The sequence below is a fragment of the Castor canadensis genome, chromosome 10, assembly GCF_047511655.1.
Source record: "Castor canadensis chromosome 10, mCasCan1.hap1v2, whole genome shotgun sequence".
Classification (NCBI taxonomy): domain Eukaryota; kingdom Metazoa; phylum Chordata; class Mammalia; order Rodentia; family Castoridae; genus Castor; species Castor canadensis.
In genome coordinates, this window is record NC_133395.1 from 80205998 (window position 1) to 80220805 (window position 14808).

Below are 14808 nucleotides of genomic sequence, written 5' to 3' on the forward strand. Positions count from 1 at the left end.
AAAAAACTCATGAAAAAATGCTCACCATCTCTGGTGGCCATAAAGGGAATGCAAATCAAAACCACACTAAGATTCCACCAACAACAGGTGTTGTCGAGGATGTGGGGAAAAAGGAACCCTCATACACTGCTGGTGGGAATGCAAACTAGTGCAACCACTCTGGAAAACAATATGGAGGCTTCTTAAAAATCTAAACCTAGATCTGCCATATGATCCAGCAATACCACTCTTGAGGATATACCCAAAGGAATGCGACACAGGTTACTCCAGAGGCACCTGCACACCCATGTTTATTGCAGAGCTATTCACAATAGCCAAGTTATGGAAACAGCCAAGATGCCCCACTATTGACGAATGGATTAAGAAAATGTGATATTTATACATAATGGAATTTTACTCAGCCATGAAGAAGAATGAAATCTTATCATTCGAAAGTAAATGGAAGGAACTAGAGAACATCATCCTGAGCGAGGTTAGCCAGGCTCAGAAGACCAAAAATCTTATGTTCTCCCTCATATGCAGACTTTAGATCTAGGGCAAAGGCAGTAATGTGGTTGGACTTGGGTCACATGCTAAGGGGAGAGCACATATGGGAGGAATGGGGATAGGTAAGAAACCCAAAACTTGAAAGTGTTTGATGTCCCCACTGCTGAGGAGCTAATACAGAAACCTTAAAGCGACAGAGGTCAATATGGGAAGGTGACGGGGAAGTAGAGAAGAGATCAGGTAGAGATGACTCAATTTGGGTTGTAATACTCTTCTGCATGGAAGCAATGCTAGGAATCTCTCCGTATAGCTATCCTTATCTCAACTAACAAAAATGCTTCATCTTTCTTATTATTGCTTATGTCTTCTCAATAAAATTGGAGAAAAGGGCAGAACAGGTTCTGCCTGGAAGCGAGGAAGGTTGAGGGGGAGAAGGAGAGGGTGGGGGGCAGGTGGAGAAATGGCCCAAACAATGTATGCACATATGAATATATGAATAAAGAATAAAAAAACACAAAAAAGGGTTGGCAGAGTGGCTCAAGCAAGTGTCTGCTTAGCAAGTGTGAGGCCCTGAGTTCAAATCCCAAGGCTGTCAAAAAAAATTTGTAGACATTGTGTCCATTAACATAACTTTATAAGTATCATTTTATGCATTTGCATTTGTTCATTAAATCACCTGGGAAGAGGAATTACAATCACAGTATGGTACTATTGGTTTTTATATTTATCTATGTATTTTTTTATTTTTCTATGGTCTTATCTGTACCAGTACTTTTTTGTTGTTGTTATTTTGAAACGGGACCTATTTAGCCCAGGCTGGCATTGAACTTGAGATCCTCCTGCCTCAGTCTATCTAGTACTGGGATTACAGGCACGTCTGGCTTCAAGTTTGTTAGGGTGAACAAAAAGAAGCCACCTTAGGATTGGAGCCTCCACCCTTGCAGACAGTTTACTGACACTCCACCACCCACTGGAAGGACCACATCTAGCCTCAAGGAAATGACAAGCCACCACCTTGTCAGGGGTTCCTTCCGAAACTGAGCAACTATCTACCTAATTACCACTTATCTCCTCTGGCTTCCCTGAGCAACTTATCTACCTAGTTACTACTTGTCTCCTCTAGCTTCCACTAGTGATGGTTGACTCTACTCCGGAAGAATTTTCCCACCCAGCAGGGTTTTCCCTGCAGACCGCTCTCCTGTATCTACTCCAAGTCTGTAAGGGCTGTGGGTTCCAGTTCTTTTGCTGGGATCCCCCTCCACAGGGTTCCTTCCTGAACAATAAACCCTTTGCTGGCCTTTGAGCCATCTCTCTGCCTCTTCCACGCCTCTTTCATCTCTAACAGTTACCTTCTGCTAACCCTCCATTTCAGAGCAAAGGACTACCTTCAGTATTACCTGCAGGGCAGGTCTGCTGGCAATGAATTCCCTCAACTTCTTTGCCTGGGAATATCTTAATGTTTTCTCCATCATTCTTGGAAGATACTTTTGTTTTTGCCAATTTTTTTTCAGTATTTCTGGAGATGGTTAGACCTTCCTACTATGCCATTTTTGCTGATGTCACATCAAGTTGAATTTCATACAACCTTATAAGGTAGGTTGTAAGACGAAATTGGAACCCTAGACACAGTACCTTGTCCACAACCTGAGTAATAAGTGGTGGAGCGAGGATTCAACCCCATCCCCTCTCCTCTGTGTTCCCTTCTACTCTCATTTTATTCCTCTTATTCCCATCCCATTACTCCCCACTCAGATCTGTATCTCCAGCAGCCAGCAGCCAGCTTTCAAATGTCTCCAAATTAGAGACATTGTTAAAAGTTTGGGAATCCTAAACTTAATCTTTGTTTTTTTTTTTTTCTTTTTCCTTTTTGCAGTGCTGGAGATTGAACCCAGGGCCTTGTACATGCTAGGCAAGAGCTCTGCTGTAAGAGGTGCATAAACTACTTTTGCTGAAAAGCAATGACTCTATACTTAGGCCCAAAAATTAACTAATGACAGGACAAAAGCTTGGTATCTCAGTCTCCATTTTGTACCTATTGTCCTTTGCTCTGAGCCATATTCTCCCGCAGCCACCTTGGACTCAAGGAAGGATAGGAATGACTGATAACATCTTTTTGACAAAGCAACTAAAACTACCCCTAAGGAACAGTGGAGCCTTGCAGGATAGACCACCCCTCCAAATGAGGACAATTACCTATAATGCTGAGGCTGCATCCACCCTGGAGCAGAATTCACTCCTCAAGTGATGACAGCCATAACAAAGTCTCTGGAACTCTCAAATATCAAGGACTGAGAGAACCGCCACATCTGTGACTGGGTCTGTGCATGGTAATGCACACCTTTTGTCCCCAGCCCTAGTTCTTTGCCTATTTAAAGCTAACGCTCACATCTGTACCCTGAAGGTAGGCTGCGTGTTTACTCTGCCTCTTCCCACAGTATGTCCCCAGCAGTGTAATCAATCTCCTTTCTCATGTCTCTTTATTTAGCATATAGGGGCGAGTGGCTGGACTGGGCATGTGGACGCCCACGAGTTTGAGCCTGGGGATCCAAAACTCCGGTTTCTCTACCTCTGACCTACCTCCCCAGTCCTAAATTCATCTTCTCCTGTTTCCCTGATTCCAAACCTCCAGTTTCCGGTCCCAAAATTAGTTTAGTTCCCACCCCTAGGAACTCCCCCCTTCCACCCCAGTCGGTACACTCACCACCTCCCCGAAACAACTTTGGATTTATCCCTCCTGGCAGAATCCTGTCTGAAAGGTGAAACTGAAGACCTGACCGGTGGCGCTGATCGGGTCCGATCCCCGCTCCCCCGGCGGTGCAGGTGACTGTGCCCGCTAAGGGGCGCTCGCTCCGCGGGTCGGTGGCGGTGAGGGCGGAGGCCCCGAGCTCCCCCGGGCCTGCGCGCGGCCGCGCCCCGAAGTCAGCGCAGGAGCCCTGATCGCCCGGAGTCCGGAAGCGCGCAGATCCGAGCGCGGGCAATCGGGACGCGGGAGCAGACAGCGCGCAGGAGCCAGGGCGCCCGGGGTGGCCGAGTCTCCTGACAGGTGCGTTGGCGCCGGGGGTGGTAGGTCCCAGCCTCGCCCAGCCCTGTCGCGTCCTCCCTGGGGCCCCTCAGTCCTGGCTCCTAGGCCTCCGGGGCAGCGCTGCTCAGCTGTCCCTTGAAGCCTGTCTGGGTGATGGGAGGTCAGTTGGTGTCCTCAGGGGCCCCTGTGCCCAGCGAGCCGGCTTGGTGACGTCAGATGGTGGGGGAGGGGCGCGCTCTGGAGTAGGGGTGGGGGGAGGGTCTCTGGACCCCTGGGGTGCTGGGGGAAAAGAGATCCCAGCAGATGGCAGAGTCCCTGTGTCTATTATGCGAAACGGCCTGTCTTCTGTGTGAAAGTTGGGTTTGGAAGGAAACTTGTGCAAAAGTTGAGTGGTTTGGTGATTAATGAGGAAATGTAATCTGATTTCCTGTGGGAACACGATAGATATATATAAAAATGAATCTATTTACTATTTTGGCCAAAACTGGGGACAGAGAAACTCGTATTCTGCCTTGCCCATAGCAGTGTTACAATTTAGAAAAGATGAGATAAAAACCAGGAACTATGCATATACAGATTTGGCTAGGTCCCCATTGTGTAACTGGGAGCTATCCTTCTGTCCCTTGGGGGGGGGGGGAGTCTTTTCCCTGGCTCAGGGCCATTCCCAGCCCAGCATGGTGTTTCCTGCAAGAATCCTAATTCCTGGGACGCCCCCCCATTACAAACCTGCAGATCAGTAAAATAATTCTTGGGAGGCTCCAGGAGATCATGTGGGTAGATCTCAGCTTCCCTTTCTATTCTGGGTTGCTTAATGACTATGCAACAGTATTACAAGTGTAGTATCATGATAAGGGAGAAAGTCACTCTGAATATGTGCCTGTGCAGATTCATTGATTACATTTGACTTGATTGTTTACTTAGTAAGCACTTATCAGGTCCTTTGTGGAACCAAATAGTGCCATTGCTTTTTAGGAGGGGTTAATAAAATTTGAATCCAACTAAGCAAATGTCAGAAGGCTTTTCTATAATCCTGGACTTTAATTCATACTTGAAAGAGTTTTTGATAAGTAAGTATTTACTGAATGCTTACTGCCTATCAAAACTGATCTGGCCGGGAGCTTGTGGCTTACGCCTGTAATTCTAACTACTCAGGAGGATTCCAGTTCGAAGCCAGCCAAGGCAAATAGTTAGCAAGACCCTACCTTGAAAAAACCCATCACAAAAAAAGGACCAGTGGAGTGGCTCAAGGTGTAGCCCCTGAGTTCAAACCCCAGTACTACAAAACAATAACAAAAAAAAAAGTGATCTGGACTCAAGGCATAGGCCACACACCCAACCCCAGGGGTTTCACATGTCCCCTCTAGCCACTCACCCCATTAGAGAAAGAATTGGGCAGGGGGTGAATGGTATGCATAATTATTTAATAGTCATGATGACAGGTGTGGCCTGGTCCTTGTTAGGGAGCAATCTGGACAGAATAAACATGGCATTGTTGATTTTTGCTTGAAGGGTGGTCTGTACCAGGACTCTGTTGTTTTTTTTCTTGGGGGTAGTATCCTCCTGTGGTGAAGATGTTACTTATCACTCCTGCCTTTCCTGGATTCCAAGGTGATGGCAAAGTGACTACAGGGGAGAATGACCAGAGCAAAGACACTTGTGCTAGGCTGGGATGCCTGCTTCTATCCTGCCTTCAGCTAATGTGTGGGCTCAAGTAAAGAGTCAGTGCTTTCCTGCAAAAGCAGCTTTTAAGCACCTGTTACGCATTCTATCACTTTTTTTTGTGTGGTCCTGGAGTTTGAACTCAGGGCCTACACCTTGACCCATTCTACCAGCCCTTTTCTTGTGATGGGTTTTCCTTGAACCTCAGTCCTCCTGATCTCTGCCTCCTGATTAGCCAGGATTACAAGTATGAACCACCAGCGCCCAGCTACCACAATTTGTTAAAAGACTAAGAAGTTTTATACTCTTGATTCAGTGATGCCACTTCTGGCCATCTATTCTAAAGAAATATGACAGAGATAAGCAAAACTGGCTATAAAATTAGATATACATTTGTTGTCCTTAGGGTGGAGTCTGTGATCAGAAGACTTCCAAATTCTTTGTTCAGGGAAGAATCCGTGGCAGGACATATGGGTGTAAATAGAATTAAAGGTTGGGGAAAGGTAACTACAAAAGCGAGCATCGTGGGTAAAGATGGAATCTGGAGGCAACCCAAGTGCATCTGTTCTTCAGGTGCTTTTAAAGTCTATGATAACCTATGGGAAGGGAGGAACCAGATGATTCCCATCCAATAATCAATGAGTGGAGAGGGACAGAGGTGACCCCTGGGCCAGGTGAGGACTGGCAGTCCCTGAGCCAAAGTGAGGTTTATTTTAGGTTGTTTTTATACCACCTTAAACTTGGAGGCGGGGAGAGAATATATGTCCTTACCTAGCTTCATTGACCTTTGAGCCAGGAGGAGGAGCTGGGCGGACTCCTATATACACCTGTGTGAATTCTCACGTGCCCCACCCATGAGAGAAAAAGTTCCTGTTCTTTCTAACTTATTGTAATTAAAATGAAGCTCTTACAGTGAGTCAGGGAGGGGTCTTAGTCCCAAAATTTCTCTAATTCTAACCTGCCTCAACTTCCCCCTTGGGGAAAATATTCCAAAAAATTCTTTTTGGGGGGAGGGTTGTTGAAGGGGGAAGCGAACTGTCTTCAGTATCTACTTTGAGCTGACAAGGGGCTGCAGACCCTATCAGGAATATTGTCCCCTCCTACTCCTGTCCCTGGGAACTTAATGACGTCCACTGTCTGAATCTTTGTTCATGGGAATCTTATTCCCCTTCAAAGATTGACAACCCTGTTGCATCACAATTTGAATTCTGAAGGCCTTCATTCTGGAAAAGACAAATCTGATTAGCTAGTTTAAGAGGCATGACCCAAATGTGAACACTAATAAGAGAATCAGAAGGGCCTCTGTCAGGTATAGCAGGAAGGAAAAAGAATTTGAATTTTTATTTTTAAAAGTGACGACCAGAATCTGTTGGTTATTTTTCCTATAGGTGTCTATACCTATAGCTATTTTTAACCCTTGCATGGCCCTCTGTTTGGACTGCACTGTAGTGGGCAGTTAAGGACTGATTGGGGTAATATCTACATTAGGAGCCAGTTGTACCAGGAGCATATGTCAGTCCAATTAGAGGGTAAACATCAATAGGAGTCTGTTCTGTACAGAAAGAAGACTCACAGTGGCCCTAAGCAGAAGTAAGGTACCACTGAAAGTAGAATATAAGAGAGCGTATCAACAGCTCAGTACTGTTAAAAGGACAGATCTAGAGTTAGTGGAAACTGCCACATCACTTTTGCTTAAACAGAAGGTCTTGACCAAAGATACGAATTTGCCTTTTGCCAGACACCTAGAAGGCTTAAATATTAGAGCACGTGTGTAAGAGCCCCTTTGGCCCCTTTTTAAAAATCTCTCGGCTTTGGTTACTTTTACAGGTCTGGCATAATTGACTTTATATAGATCTGGAGAAGTCCCCTGCTGTGTGCAGTTCTTTTGAAGTGGCTGAACACCACTTGTACCTCTAAGAAGTTGGGAGACACAGACTGCTTGGCGATTGTGTCCTCTTAAACTGTTTTTCTGAACAGTTGTCTCTGAAGATTCTGTCATTTTGGCAGCTTTGTCTCTCAGAGCCAGGAGTAGCTTCTTCTGGAAAGTCAGAGATTCTTTTAGAAAGTCAGATTTCTAGACATTGTCCACCCATCCAAGGAGCCTGGGAGCTTGTTACAATATCAAAGAGAAAGGTGGATACAGACCACCCTGTTCTTATAATGTAATATCTGAAAAGAGATGGGAGGAAGTAGCCAGCTACTCTGGATTTTTAGGTTTTTGTTTTGTTTTTTACTTTTTAGTTTCAATGTCTGAATCTGGCCCTTTTAATAGCTATAAAATAATATAAATTCCCTGTCTCCTCATCTATCCTGTCTCATCCATCACTGATGGTTAAGTGCTACCTAACAGGGACCACAGATGCTTTTCAAAAACAACTTTACTGAGATATAATTTACATACCATTCAATTCACTTCTCTTAATTGTACAATTCAATGATTTTTTAATAAATTTGCAAGTTGTGCATCATGAGTATAATCTAATTTAGAAAAATTCTAAGCCAGGTGCCTAGCTACTCAGGAGGCAGAGATCAGGAGGTTCAAGGCTGTCACGAGCACTTATGGTTCAATCAAGGACGGGTAAGCAGTCCTCAGGAGACTCTTACTGCAGAGAACAGGGTTTTATTCAAACAAATCCACACAGCGCTCTCACACAGATCCTAACGTCCTGTCCTATGTTACCATAGCCAGCCAGGAATTTACTCAGGCCTTCCCCAAGCCTCACTCACTGTGCAACATTTTCTCAGCCAATGAGGGGAGTCCAGCCGAGCTCTGGGGAATCCCCATGGCCACTCAGTCATCAGGAGAAGGGGTGCGCTCTCAAGTGGTGTCTGCCTCTACATCAGAGCTTTGGGACGGGCTCCGACAGCACAGTCTCCAACATTCAGGAGACAAGAGATGAGTGGTAGTGAGGTTTGGGTTTTTATGCTTGGTAGTGACCTCATAGTTGGTGTTATCGGTATAACCACCTTGGGGTTGGCTCATTTGCATATCGGCCTGTCATTCTCTGGCTTGGTTTCTTAGTCCTAACACTCACTAGCTAATAATTCTTATTGCAGCAGTTTTTCATATTTTAACACAATACAATCAATCAATACAACAGCAATCTTATATGTGTTAGCCACAGCCCCCCCCCTCCCCCCCCCCCCCCCGAGTCCTTGAGGTCCTAGTCTTCAGCATAGGGCCTTGTGGACGAGTTTCATGGTAAACTGGAAGAGTTAAGTAGCATCATGAATGGGAACAATTCCCCTTTCATGTCCATGCGAAAGCTGCAATAAAAGGCCTTTTCCCAACCAATGGGATGCCAATGTCCTGTATAGCATGCTGCATAGCATTTATTTGTCCAGTAGTGACACATGCCCAGTCTGTCATACATGTGGAAATGGACGAGTGTCATCACTGGGCAGAAGTGGGAAACAATGAAGAAGGTGAGAAATCCTGTAGTTGGTGGATGTGGGTGAATCTCCTCTGCAGCGCATTCTTGTAAGTATGTCCATGCAGTCCATTGTGTTGATGGGGAAATGGTATAAATGCCACCCCCCAGTCTGCAAGCTGATGCTGTCTTTTGCCAAGTTGAACCAATGTCCAGGTTTCCACTGTAGTATTATGTCATCCTCAAAGTCCACAGCCTTCAGTTGATTGTTAATGATTCTTGCACTGGTGCCTGCTCCTACATCTGATTGGGGTTGTGGAGGTCCATTGTTGAGTCTGAAAATTGCCTCGTGTCCGTCGATGAAGGTTCCAAGTGCTGAGTAGCATAGGGTACCCACATTGGAAATGATGACACACTTTGAAGGTGAATTAAAGGTGGGTCCTAGCTCCACTGAATCAATGTGCTGCCCATCGGATCACATATGATGGGTGGTCAGGGAGGGCTTCTTCTGGTTCTTGAGATGTTGAAGGTTTTCGTTGTCCAGAAGGAGTTGATGGTGTCTCTTGTGTGATTATTTGTTGTGTATCTACAGGAGTGTGGGACATGGGCCTGACTATTTGTGTTTGTTTTGGTATGTGGAGGATTACATGAGTAGTGAATGGAGTATACTGTAAGCATGATGGTGAAAAGTGTGATGGGCCTGTGTGTCTTGAGGTATGTAAGCCTGCCAAATGTCCCCATGTTAGTACCACTAGATAGAAGAAAAGTAGAGTGAAGAAGAATTCATTCAGCATTACTTATCAAAGCTTATAAAATCTATATCCATCAATAGTAAAGAGCCTCAAGGTTAGGAATAAGAATAAGAGGAGTGTGTATGTGATAGAAAATGTTATGCCTAAGACTATAAGACTTATTTCTGGTATAAGCATCAAGTGTATTGTTTCCTGGGTGCCTGTGGTATTGTCCTATTGGATGTTCAATCCTGTAATATGAACAAAAAATCCATTCTATATCACTTTTATAAAGGATATTTAACTCTGTGGCTTTGTTTCTTCTATATGTGTCAAAGTGTTCTTTCCAATTAAGGAATGCAAGGTATTGTTTAAGTGCATGTATCAAGATTGGTTTAAAAATTGCATGGATAGTAATGTCCTCCAGTGATGGTTAGATGACTATGGGGTTATCCATTGTTGGTTCAACAGAGTAATATTTGGATTCTATCAATTGCAAGAGTGTTTCAGGTTGGTTATGGAGCACATAGCCCCAAATTGAAGGATATGTGTGTACTCGTTGTGAGATGTGTATACTTATCCGGTATCTAAGAAGGGTGCCTACCGCTTGATAGCGACGCTTGCGTCCATAGTGTTGTGAGGGTTTAGATCATGTTTTAAGATGTGTTTTAGAAATTCTCTGTATGTATCTTGCCTTTGCCAGCCATTACATATTGCAAATCTAGCCTTACAAAATCTACAATCAGTAGTATATAACCTTAACATCCTATTAACAATCAAATGAGCATCTGTATGCATTGCGTATGTGTGAAAGAGGTGGTTCCAAGTCATTTCTTTAAAATAGTTTCCTCCAAGGGTTTGGGGGTTCCATTTCCTCCCATTATTCATATATTTGTAATCATGGGCTTGAAAGCTGTGCATTGTTGTGGGCAACTAGTTTCCAAATTGCCAAATCAGCACTTTTCTTTTGAGAATGCCTGCAATATAGGGAAAGTGGTTTTATTGCTATTATCAATATAAGTATGAGCATTGCATAATGCCGTAAATCTCTTAACCACCTAAAGGGGTTCCAAGAGGTGATGCAAGAAATGTCAAATTTCACAAGTCTTGTTAACACATCTCCTGCTGAGCTGTGAGAGGGTCTATATCTATAGTGGATGGATGCCATTGTATCTATCTCAGCTAAATACACTGCTTTCTTTATTTCTAGTAATTGTTTATCCATGTGTTTAAATTCCTTATGTACTGCATCATTCATGGTTGCAAATTGTTTTGCATTTTCATGTATGAAATCCTTCATAATATTTAATTGTCTATTGGCTTCTTTTGCCATTGCTTCTTCTCTTGCTAAGGCATCTGGAGCTGCTGCTTGTGAAAATGAGAAATAATGTTGTGTGGATACTACTCTCCTATCCCAAACCTGTCTTGAATAAGTAGTACTATTGAAAATTGGATTTGGCTGTTGTCTGAAGGTGACATTGATTTTGTATGCATTTTCTAGGATAATACATCCTTCTGGTTTTTCTTGGGTGCTGTCAACAAGGGTATCATGAGTTTTGTCCTGAGCCTCATTATCAATCATTGACATATTTCTGTACCAATACTGTATGGTGTGATTATCACCTAAGCATACTAAAAATATATTGTTCCCTAGAGAAGTGGCTGTATCTCTAACAGGTGTTATTACTAAGTCCAATTCATGTATAGTATGCAACATGGGTTCTGGTATAATATATATGTTTTGTGTGATAGGTATTGCCCTGTCTCTTGGATAAAAGTATGTAGTATTAATTGATTTATCGTCCACTACTAAAAGTGTGGATTGTGGTGTTAACAAATTTATCTCCTAACTTTCTTGGGACTGTCGTTGTGTAGTGGGCTTTGACTGCATTGTCTAAGAAAATTTGTAAGAGATGTAGTTCACAATATCCATCTACACAACTTGAGTGGTATCTGTCATCTAATATAGTTTTAAAACATGTTGTTTCCCTTCCTTGACCTGTTTGGAACAATATCCTAATTTCATCTATCATGGCATCTAAGGATTGTTGGGCCTTAAGGAATTCTATTTCATGTTCCTGCAGGATTAATTCTTCTTCAAGCCACTGAAATCTTCCTGCTGCCAATTTGTTATATTGAAGCTGAGCATTCTTGATGGACTCTATTTCTAGTTGCAAGTGGTGAACTATTTGTGTTAATTGACTCAGACCTCTTGACAAGGCCTCTATTGCCTCAGCCTGGTGTTTTGTAACCTGTTTCAGGTCATCCAGGGCTAGGAAAAGTGGTGCTGTTAAGGTTGTTGTTACCACAGTTGCTACCACAGTTGTGATGACCCTTGCCATAAGAACTGTAAGGGGGGCGAGTTCCAAGATGGCGGCTAGAGGTAGGAAGCAGAAAGCAACCCTCCTATAGTGAAATCTTGGAGAGACGCTGGAGACACACTTTGCAGGCATAATCACCAAGAAAAGGCATAACTTTGACTCCTCCACATCTCCAGCCGGCGCAGAGAATCTCCACTTCACGTTAAACGGAGAACCGAGGAGGCCCCCGGGACACCAGTGGCCGGCGCCCATACGGCTTGGGAAGACGCGGACCAGGTGAGCTTCGCGGTACCGCGGTTCCCCCACAGACAAGCCTGGGCCAGAGCAGCATAGCCCCCTGGACAGACTGACCTCCACCCGGGAAAAAAAGAGAAACTGAGTACTAAGCAATAAGAACAGTTAAGACACGCTGGAAAGAGGGTGGGGTGCCCTGAACGCTGAAGATTGGGGGAAGGGACTCCTTCCCGGGACTGTAAATAAACGAGCCGGGTGGGCCGGAGAGCCTCTGGCGGGAGCGGGGCGCGCCAGCAACCAGGAGCGGGGACCCTTGTGAGAGGAGGGAAGACCCACTTCCCACGTGAACTGTAAATAAACACGCAGGCCTGACAACGCGCGGGGCAGTGTCACCTTTCCCAGTGCTTGGAAAGGGAAAAGCCTGTAGCAGAGGCCCCCCTCCCCCGCACAGGAGAACTCTGAGCAAACAAAGCCTGTGGGACCAGGTGAGTGCTAAGCTCACCCCAGAGATCTGCATAAATAACGCTGCCAGCTACAGGCTGAGAGCAGCAGGCAGGCAAGCCACAGTTGCAGATACCACTCTCAGAACTACCTCCAGACGCTTTTTTTTTCTTTTTCTCCCTACCTTTGATGAGAGAACAACCGAATTACACCTGCAAGCCAAAAAACTTACTGAAACTGTATTGCATTTGAACTGGGGACACTTGGTGGGGCTTTTTTTTTTTTCTTCTGTGTGTGTGTGTGAGTGTACTTTTGTTCTACTTTATGCATCCCCTTTGATGAGACAACTACAGAACAACATCTGAGGCACCAACTCCAGGACTGGAGATTGAGACGGACATCCAAATTATTAAGACTGAAATTGCATTGCATATAAACTTGGAAGTTTTTTGGTTTTTTGGTTTTTTTTGTTTTTTTTAATTTTCTATTTTCCATTTTATTTTAATTCATTTTTATAAATAGATATTACTTTCATATACTTATTTTTTATTTTTTTTATCTTTGATTTTCAATCCTCTCTCTGTCACTCTATTGTCTGTTCAGCTTACTGTCGATTAGTACACTAACACTCCCTGTTTATACCTTTGAAACTCTCTTGTCTGATACCTTGTTCTGCTTTCTCCCTCTTGTCTGTATATTTGTTTTCCCCTTTTCTTTAACTTCTTGCTTTCCATCTCAGCTCACTCTTCCATTCTCAATATTACCATTGTTATTATTACAAGCTAGAAAATACTTAATTACACACAGTACAGGGACAGTAACAACACCAAGGACAATGACAGGAAGACAGAAAAAACAAGGAAACCAGTTTCCCCACAGCAAAAAATTAGTACAGGAACCAGAGGGGAATGAAGAGAACAGAAACTCAGAGCCAGACTCCAACAAAATGAAGATAAACTATGCCAAAGGACCCAATGAAGCCTACAAGAATAATTTAAAAGAAGACATACTACAAGTACTCAATGAGAATTTTATAGAGATGATACTGGATAGGGTCAACCAAAATGTACAGGAGACACTCAAGAAATTCCAAGACAATAAAAATAGAGAATTTGAAAAAGCAAAAGAAGAAATAAAGGAAACCATAGAAGCACTGTATAAACACCAAAGTGAAAGAGAGAACACAATGAATAAATGGATAAATGAACTCAGGACAAAAATAGACAACAATAAAGAAGAAAACAGCCAGGATATGGAAAACCTCAGAAAAAAGAACGAAACAGAACTGCAAAACAAAACGGAAGGCCAATCCAGCCGAATAGAACAAACAGAAGACAGAATCTCAGAACTTGAAGATGAAATGGTAATTAAAAGAAAAACTGAAGAACTACTAATTAAACAACTCAAGACCTGTGAAAAGAAAATGCAGGAACTCACCGACTCCATCAAAAGACCAAACTTGAGAATCATGGGCATCGAAGAAGGAGAAGAGGTGCAAGCGAAGGGAATGCGTAATATATTCAACAAAATAATAACGGAAAATTTCCCAAATCTAGAGAAAGATATTCCCATACAAATGCAAGAGGCCTCCAGGACACCAAACAGACCAGATCAAAATAGAACTACTCCACGACATATCATCATTAAAACAACAAGTTCAGAAACTAAGGAAAGAATATTGAAGGCTGCAAGAGAGAAAAAACAAGTAACATACAAAGGTAAACCCATCAAAATCACAGCAGACTTCTCAACAGAAACATTAAAAGCAAGAAGAGCGTGGGGTGAGATCTTCCGGGCACTGAATGAAAATAACTTCAACCCCAGGATACTCTACCCAGCAAAGCTATCATTCAAAATAGATGGAGCAATAAAAGTCTTCCATGATAAGCAGAAACTAAAACAATATGTGACCACAAAGCCACCATTACAAAAGATTCTGCAAAGGATCCTCCACACACAAAGTGACACCCAACTTAGCCATGAAAAGGCAGGCAGCACCAATAATAAAAGTAAGAGCTGAAATCAACGAAATAGAAACCAAAAAAACCATACAAAGAATTAATGAAACAAAAAGTTGGTTCTTTGAAAAAATAAACAAGATCGATAGACCCCTGGCAAACCTGACTAAAATGAGGAGAGAAAAACCCAAATTAGCAGAATCAGGAATGCAAAAGGGGAGATAACAACAAACACCATGGAAGTCCAGGAAATCATCAGAGACTACTTTGAGAACCTATATTCAAATAAATTTGAAAATCTAAAAGAAATGGACAGATTTCTAGATACATATGATCATCCAAAACTGAACCAAGAGGAAATTAATCACCTGAATAGACCTATAACACAAAATGAAATTGAAGCAGCAATCAAGAGTCTCCCCAAAAAGAAAAGTCCAGGACCTGATGGATTCTCTGCTGAATTCTATCAGACCTTTAAAGAAGAACTGATACCAACCCTCCTTAAACTGTTCCATGAAATAGAAAGGGAAGGAAAACTGCCAAACACATTTTATGAAGCCACTATTACACTTATCCCAAAACCAG

At 43.1% G+C, this 14808-nt stretch overlaps 1 protein-coding gene across 4 annotated transcripts in view; it reads left to right on the forward strand.

Annotated features, from left to right (window-relative positions):
* The first annotated feature begins 3204 nt into the window (after positions 1 to 3204).
* Positions 3205 to 14808, forward strand: part of Parp4 (poly(ADP-ribose) polymerase family member 4) — a 98643-nt gene continuing 87039 nt past the window's right edge. The window contains exons 1-2 of one of the 4 annotated variants that reach the window (XM_074043662.1): positions 3205 to 3529; positions 11767 to 11866. The gene's annotated coding sequence lies outside the window, so the exon portion shown is untranslated. The remainder of the gene's footprint in view (positions 3530 to 11766; positions 11867 to 14808) is intronic. The other 3 variants (XR_012436285.1, XM_074043661.1, XM_074043663.1) reach the window with 3 other exon arrangements.